Below are 9,196 nucleotides of genomic sequence, written 5' to 3' on the forward strand. Positions count from 1 at the left end.
GGTGACAACAGCGAGATTACCCCGTCGTGAGTCTGCAATTGAAAATTTAGCTCTAGATAAGACTTCAGCATGGGAAAGTCTGGGTTTTGATGCCTGAGTGGTGTACCTTTATGTGTTGTTTCCTTCTGGGACCAAGGTTGTGAAGCCCTGTTAAGTACCACCTCTTCATTGTATTTTAATTTTCTATCCCCTCCTTTAAACATGCATATTCCCATGCTCACTCCTTGCTTTCCAGTTCTCTGTTTCTGAAATGTGAGCCCTGTGATATTCCAGTTCACACCTGGCTTTCTGTGCTGGCCTGAGTGGGCCTGGCAATTGGGCATCCTTAACAGAAAAAAGCACCAGGCAGAAACTTGAGCAAAAAAATGGTATGAGCACTGAAAGAGCCATTAAATTCCTCCTGTCATATCAGTGAAACTGTTCATACTTTGAAAAATTCCCCTAATATATCTTTAAACCATAGACCATAGCACGGGTTGTGGTCTAGAGTACCAACACTTACGTTTCAGTAAGAGGCCATTTTCTTTCTTCTTGTCCCTAATACTGGGGGTGGGTGAGGATGAGGATGGGAATATGATATGCATCTACATAAAAATAAATTTGTAGTGGAATCACATTAAGGATTTGACTAAGACCACACAAGCAGAGAGTTAAGACTGGTATTCTGTCATTACCTCAGCTCATTACATCTTGGGGTTTTGTTACTCATGTGGTCTGTAAGATCACCCACTCTCTGGAGAATCTTATACTCCCTGGAAACAAAGGAAAGTGTTATGTTGTAGCTTTACCTCTGAAATTTCCTTGCTTTGCCAACTTTCCTCAGTGTTACCATAAAACAGTTCTTGGTGACTTATATGTATTAATGGCATTAATTAAACTATCAGCACAGCTGAATGGGAGAAAATGCGTCTTCTGAACTTGTTTCTTGAATAGGAGTAAATGCCTCATTAATCTTAAGCATCAACCCAAGAACACTGTGTTTGTTAGATAGAATAATAAATGACTTTACAGGAAATACACAATAGCAGATGCTGGAATGCATCCATTCATTAGTCACTGTGCATAAATATCCCCTTATTTCCATGAAGAGACATTTAATGGAGGGCCAGTGTGACAAACATGTGCAAGTTTTCACTCACTCATCGAGAAAATGGAAGGAGAAAATGTCATACAGATTTGCCTGCTGAACACAAAGTATCACATACCTTATGTGTGCTTTTTCTGCTCCTTGCCCATCTTTCATCAGATTGAAATGTGTGTTAAAAAAAGGCAAAACTGTTGGACAGGTTTTGGAAGCCCATAAGGCATTACAGTTATTTCTACTTCTTGGTTGCAAAGTCTGGGTCACTGCTGTGTCACTTGGAAGCAATCACCAACTTTACTCAAAGCCCAGTTGAGTGTCTGGTGAAGTCAAAGGAAGGCTATTTGCTTCAGAACCTTAAAAGAAAATATTGTTGGGTTTGTTTTTAATCATTGCTCCCAAGATACTAGGAAACAAGCAAACAAGCCTATTTCAGTGAATAATAGTGAATGTAGAAGAAAAAAAAGTTGCTCCCATCCCCTGCTGTCTGTTAGCTTTTGTAAGCTTATATGTATTTCCTAGTCTTGTAAAGTAACTGAGCCAATGAAGCCCCTCTGCAAACAGGACCATCAAAGGAAAGGGAATTCTGTATATTAATTGTTTTGCTTTCTTCTCCATGTAATTGGTCAGAACTAATGTTTTGCTCAGATTGTTGATTCAATGTACAAGCATATTAGATGTGTTACAGGAATACCTAAATAATTTCCTTGGTATGTGCAATTGTTCCTCAATGCATGTCATAATGAAATAGTCATAACAACTATAGCATAGTTATTCTTAGAACACAGTAGCAGTGTTTGGATGTCATTACGTGTTTGAAGTCTTTCAGGTTTCTAAGCCTAAACTGACCAGAACTAGGAAATCTGGATTTATGAAACAAATTCTTAAACTGGTGATTGCAGTGTGTACCAAAGGTATCAATGTCCTATACCAGCAGCCATCCCCATCAAGAAATCTTCCGTCTAAGCATGCAGGTGCCTTGTGCCAATGGATTCTCCACAAGTGTCACAGTGTTTCTCTGTGTGCTCAGGGTGCTTGGCTCTGGGCCTGCACAGACTCAGCCTCATAACATAGGGGAGGACAAAGTTTAGTTTCTTATCCTTGAAGTTTCTGAATAAGTATGGATTTGAAAAACTTCTGGGCATGATTTGGTGAATCATCTCATCTGAATTTAGAGCTTGGCAATGCTTTATGGTATTGTTAAATCCAATGCTTTGGACCAAAATTTCAAGCTGAGTATTGTGATAACTTGGGTGGTTATTTTTCTACTGGCCTGAATTTGCAGTCTTTGCTCAGAAGTCCTACTTGCATGAAAAAACATCAGTTTGCTTACAAAATTAGAGCCATAGATCAGCAGTGAGTTACTAACAAAGGTGAGGGAGGAAGAGTTTTGTTTCAAAGTAATATATAATGATAATAGCAGCCTGAATTTTCAGAATTGACCAATGAGTTTTGAAATAGAAAGTACCAGCAAGCTTGCTGTTTCTTCACATCTGTCATCTGACAAATAGCCCCACTTCAGCTGGTCACAAAAATTACTGCTAGGCTAATAGTTCACTAATAATAGCAGAAATATTACTACTTTATGAAGTATGATGCAAATATAAGTTTCTAAGCAATTTTTCACCATTAAAGATCCCAAAAGTATGAAAGAATTTTCCCTTTTGTGATTGTAAGATTCCTTCTGAGGTACCTTACATTTTTCCTGAATCATACTCCTGGTATGGTTTCATGTGGGTAGGCACACCAGCACCAGGATTTGCAAGTTCATATCCTTCAAAAATCTGTTTTATTGGTGTACTACAATTATATTTCTATCCTAGGAGCTACTACATTCCTTTGATCAGCAAAAACCCTTTCAATATATACAACAACATTAAACTGAATTACCTTAACATTGATTAGACAGGTATGGAGGTAATAAAACATTGCCCTTTTCTTCTAAGAGGTCAGTCATCCTACACAATGGTAGTGGGTCGTTTCCACAGTTGATCCTAAGAGGTCAACCATACCTCAAGCCAGAGAACTCCTGTTGGAAGAGAAAGGCAGAGTCATTCTTTGCAACTGGAATGCCTGGTGGGAATCCTCTGGACTCCATCTGGAACAGCTTTGACCAAACAAAGGCCCCAGATCTGCTTGCAGTGCAGTCGGTGGGAATACTGCCACAGCATTCCTTGGGAGCAACATTAGGCTTCGATTATGGTCACAGCAAGAGAGTAGTGCATGCACAGCTGCCAAAAAATATTAACAAATAATGCTAAAAACCTTGTGTCTGCTTTCATTTCTTTTTGCTGTTCTGTAAGGCAACTAGCAGAAAACATTTTCATCTGTCCGGAATGAGAACTAAAATAAAGGTTTACTGCCCAAGCTTCATCTGCTTCCCAAGACAAGTCAGAAAATTCATGGCTTTCAAAGTGCTCTGAGCCTCCGTCCCCTCTTGCAAACACAGCATTATGCAAGGCCCTCGACAGCTGCTGGTGCTGTCCCCCAGGCCTCTGGGTGAAGCCCAGCTTTGCTGATTGCAGCCTGCCTTGTCCTTTCCCCCTCTGCACCACAGAGTCTACCCTGGGACTGCTTGAGCTTTTCTTTTACAGCCAGGTATGCTGCTGGAGAGAACTCAGCAAAATAATGGTACAAGGTGTGGAGAGCCAGGGGCCAGACTGTGGCCCAGAGTCTCTAAAGGGCCAAAGAGCACTAGCATCTTTTGGAAAGCCTTTTCCCACTGCAGACATTCTCCTTATGAATTTGATGCATCTCCTCTTTATCCTGTGTGTTAGCTCTGCCTGAACATTTTTTTATTAGTATTTCACAGCATGTGTGCTCAGAACAACGTTCTGCTGTTGTAACCTTTGATGAACTAGCTTTGCAAATCAGAATAGCCTTAACTTGGGAGGAGAAGATAAGGCAGAATTGTTGGTGCTCAATTCTTTCTTGCCTGAAACAAACAATTATCTAGGCAGATCTAGAACTTTTTGGTTATTGAGTGGACTAGAAATTAAACAAAATATTGTACAGTGGGAAGAATAAACTGCAGAAGAGTTTCCTTAAAACACACTGTGGACAGCTTATTTCCATTAGATTAAAGGTTAAATGGCATCAGTTATGTTGTAGAGCTTCCTAGTTATGTTTTATTTATAGATATTGAAGTCATGTTCCTGAGGTCAACAAGTTTTTGTATCATTACTTTCAATGGAAGTACAGTAATATTTAAAAATGCTTTTTCTAGAGGCTTCCATAAATATTCCTTTCCTCTGAAAACTATAACAGATTTTCCTTGTCCAGAAGAATGAATTTAAGACCATTAGAGACGTCTCTTTGTTTGTCGATTTTCTAGCTGTGTAATCTAGTCTTTAATGCTGACCACAGTGTGAATGCCAAAGCCTTGAGTCTGGAGTGTTTTGTACTTTGTCCCATGATGTTTCTTCCATAGGCTCCAAAGGAGAGACCTTTCCCAAAGTGAAAATTGTGAAAGTATGGTGCTGCTAGTCTAAAGGCAAGTCAGGATAATCAGTGAGGTATGAGAAATAGAAGGCCAAAAGCCAAAATGAATGCTGCCTGGTTTTATGATTGAAAATGTTTTGTGTAGATAATGGTGAAAACATAAGCATATAAATAGCTGCTGATAAAAAAGTTACTCATTGTAACTAGATTAAATGTCTTAGGTTTCTAATTCTATAAAGACTATTCAGAAGCATATAAAAATTAGTTAGTAATTCTAGACTGATCAGTATCTTTGCATCACATCAGTCTAGGGAAGCAAATGTAAAACCAAATAGTTCTGACTTGCAAGGTTTTAGATCCACTTTGTTTGAAGTTGCAAAGCGTGGCACAAACTTCAGAGCAATTTAGTACAAAGCTGCAGCATCCTTACGTCTTAGATGATTCACTCCAGCTATTCCAGAGTCATCAAGAGATTGTGTTGGATGTAGAAATCAGTGAATTGAATTTCATGTCTTTTGGAAATGCCTTTCCAACCCCTCAATGTGGAGAAGGGTACACGTTTACTCACTCCCTCCTTCTCTGTGCTTACTCTCTCTTAACTGATCTGTCAGTTGTCTTTAAGGCAAACATCAGGGTACTATGAAACATGGAAACCAAAAAACATGCTTGGGGTAATGAAGGGAGAGACAAGAGCCTCAGCTGAGCTATTTGGCCTGGGCTGGTTTGCTAGGGTGCTGTAGGATATCAGGACCATCTGTGGTGCCTGAAGACCTCAAAGAGGACATAGGTATACAATCCCTACGTACTCAGCTTCAGATCAAGTAGGCGACAGAGAATGTGGTAGGGGTGTATCTAGATGCACTGAAGGAGGGCTCCTACCCTCTACTAGTGGCTCTTCAGTGACTCATTACATGCCTCAAAAAAATGGTATGACACTGTGCTTTTGATCTTTATGTACAAGGAAATATGCATTCACTTTGCATATTTGTTTTGCATAGGCAATTGGCATGCAGAATTAGCTGTGGTGTGCTCTTGCAAAGAAACACACAAAGAATTGCAGCTGTGCATGGCATGGTATCAGTGGCACACACTCTGTAATTTGCATGCAGAGTGCTGACATTGTGATCTCGGTGTGCTGTGCTTTACATCTCGATCCCACCTCTGCTTTTAAGTGCATATCTATCAGTCTAGTTGTGCTGGCTGTCAAGCAGTTGGTGAGCCATGCTCTTGCTGTGCCTGGCCAGCTTCTAGAGCTAAACCCTCCCACTTCTGCCCTAGGAGTTCAAGGACTGACACAATTCACACCCCTGATAGGAAATTATGAAAGACGAGGCACTCTGCTTCCCCATCTGCCCCTCATGCAGCACACGAGCACAAATTAAGTCTGTGACTGAGTCACATTTTGACTTGAATTCAGCAAAGCACTCACTTGGGCTTGCTCTTAAGCATGTGAGTAATCTGCTGCTATTGAGCAACTTAAACACACCATCTTTAGGGGGCACTAAGCATGTGTTTGGATGCTGAAATGAGGTCTTGGGGGTTTTTTGAATAAATTCATGCCTAGCTATAAGTACAAGCAAATGTTAGTGTACATGGTTAATGATGCTCTAGCTGGAATTGCTCATCCTTGCATCTGTACATCAGAGTGTAATTTTAATTAGAGTTTCATTATCTTTTCATTTATTTTCTTCAGCAAGTAAATTTATACCTTGCTGTAAGTTTTCTTGGGAGTATAAATTAAAATAACATTATTAACATTATCTTTCCTAATTTGTATATCTACATTTATTTATCTGTGTTTTTTATTAGTCATAATGAAGCATGTTTGGAGAAATTGTGCAACTAATCTATGTACAGAAAAAGATAATGCTAAACAATATCATTATAATAATGAGAGGCTGTTTCTGATTTACTGAATAGAAAAAATAATATAAATTTGTGATTAGGGTTTTTAATATATTTCAAAAATTATTTTCAGGGACAGTTGCCCGCATAATAAGCATTTAAGTAAAAAAGAATTCTGAATCTGACCTTGGAAATGAAATTATTCAAAAATAATATTGAAAATTTTTTGTTCCAAATTCACATGTTAATGCAAGCTGATGCCAACCTAATTTATAATTATTTTATAATTCATTATGGAAATTAATCTCTTCTGGAAGATATTTGTGGGAAGAAGCATGATATGAGCATTTTTAAAAACTCTAGGGAACTTGATTGTCTAAATTTTCCTATTGGAGTGAGTTATTTCTTAGACATCGTGCTATAGCCTAAATAACTTAAAAATTTGTATTTCTGCTGACACATTTTGAGTCTGAATAAATGCTTTAAAATCATTCATCAATATCTGAGACAAGTGGAAAAGCAGTATGAGCCTTACTGTGTACAGCAGAAGCCTCAAGCACAGAGAAACAAGAGACAATAAATTTAGGCAAAGTGACCAATAATTTGAATGATCAAATTTTTTTATGCTTTACTTCAAATGTCTTAAGAAGTCAGTTTATCTGTACTGGACAAGGATAAACTTTTTCTGCACCTTTTTTTGTTTTTCAACATTCTGTGAATGATTTCAAAGCTCTGCTTAGCCAGCATCTACATCACAATGGGCAGTTCTTTTGTCATATTTCTGCTCTGTAGTTGTGAGTTACTTCACTCTGCATGCCTGAGTGAGCTGAGCCTCACTCCTTTGAAGCATCTTAAAGCTCATAAGACATTTTCTCCTTTTTTCTTTCAATTTTCATAGGTTTTTTGGATGGCTGCTAACTGTACAGAGAGTCCTCTGAGATGCACATCACTCAGAGAATGATAAACTATCTACTCCACCCTCTTTTAGGTTCCATATTATAAAAACATTCTCTTTGGTTCTATTTTTTCCCCTCTTTCTTCTTTAAGTCTTTTTTGTATCTCTGAAGTATCCAGCCTTGCTGCAGAGTTAGTAAGCATTTCCTACTTTACTTCCCACATTGCAAAGTGCCTTTCACTGAGACATGATAGGCAGTCACAAATTGTCTCTGCAGAAGTCACATGATTGTTGTTGTGGTTGTCTAATGGTGGACCAGGTACTGAGGGATTAGAGGTGCTATGAGATGCCAGGGACTAAAGTTAATTGTTACAATTGCTTTTCTGCAGAATGTTCTTGGACCATAGGATATCATTGAGTAGAGTAATGGGGCTTGGAACAGTGAAAACCTTGTTAGGAGAGTTAGAACCAACCCAGCAAAGTGCATAGCTGGTATTTACCAGGATTGTGTTTTCTGTTCTGCGTGACCAGAAAGTGATGGTAGCATGAACTCTTCCTTGTCATTTTAGAACTCTGTTAGAGTCCTTCTTTGGCTAAATTCCATGTTCTATTCCTCCAGGCACTCACAATGTTGACCATGAAATAAGTGTGTTGCAATGATAACCTTAGACTTAACAAGCGTCTGTGTCTGCTATCAGTGGCAAAGTATTATTTCTATTTCCCAACTTGAAGGAGCCATTCAGCTTCAAATCTCTTCAGAATAGTGTAACATGGAGCAGAAACTGGCTAAACCAGGTTTACAGAACTTTTGCAAATGTTTCAAACGTTTTCCCTTTCTAAGCCACACAAGTCTTGCCTGAGGCACCATTCCTAAAATAAAATTAGGCTTCTGAAAGATTTATTGTGTGCTTTTGGAATTCAGCATAGTTGTCTTTTGCTTGTTCACATAACGAGGCAGTTGTGAAACTCTGACTCAGGGGTGAACTAAACCCTCTTCAAAACAGGGACAAATGAGCGTGTGGTCACACATGTAACTTCATCATAGAACTGAGTCTCTGTATGCAGTACAGAGTGGGCTAGAGAAGGGTTTTGAAGGGCTGCCTGCTTTATCCACTCCTCCTGTATTTGCTGGGGGGCCTGCTATTGTCTACAGGTACTCAGGTCTACAGGTACTATATATGGAGTCACAAAAGCAAGTGGAAGCAGGTCTGTGTGGTCCCTAATGATGACTGCCCTGTCCCCTGACACAGCTTGTTCTTGCCTGTAGTGACATTCTGATCTTTCTTATTTAATTGCCTCTGTGTTGGCTCTGGTTCGTAGTAGGGGGTGATTAGAGAACCGTGTTTCCCTGCTGTGTTAAACAGTCTTGTCTTAAGTGAAGTGTACCCAGTGCATTGCATTTAGTGTTGTGTGTGTCACATAGGAAAAGACTCCAGCAGCATTTGAAGCCGTTTCAGTTGACTGGAGCTAAAAGACCAGAACTTCCTGCTGCTACTGCCACTCCCAACTCCGTGCAATTTCAATGGGCTGTTTTGCTGAAATCAGCCCCCCTCTGTGTTGTTTACTCATCAAAACTGGTTTTGCGATATAGGAGCCATCAAATGCATTTCCAAATGTGGAGTAAGCTTCAGACTACATCTGGGAAAGGGTGTGTATTTGTGCACACAGACTAAGATGCTTTTTCAGTGGAGTCTTTCAATAAGCATTCTGAAAAGTGTCAGTTTTTTCCAGAGCAGTGCTTGCCATAAAATGGATTAGATTCAGGTGGCTTAAAGAAAGTAAAACTGTTCCTATGCTGCACCTAATTCTTTTCCTTTGTCTTCTTGTGCAAACACAAATAACTAACACTGGCAAACAGTAAATTGCAGTGAGCGGTGGAAGTGCTAAATGGTAGCAACACTTAAAACATTGCTGAAATTCAAAAGAGCAGCTGT

The sequence above is a fragment of the Ammospiza nelsoni genome, chromosome 8 (assembly GCF_027579445.1).
Source record: "Ammospiza nelsoni isolate bAmmNel1 chromosome 8, bAmmNel1.pri, whole genome shotgun sequence".
Taxonomy (NCBI): Eukaryota; Metazoa; Chordata; class Aves; order Passeriformes; family Passerellidae; genus Ammospiza; species Ammospiza nelsoni.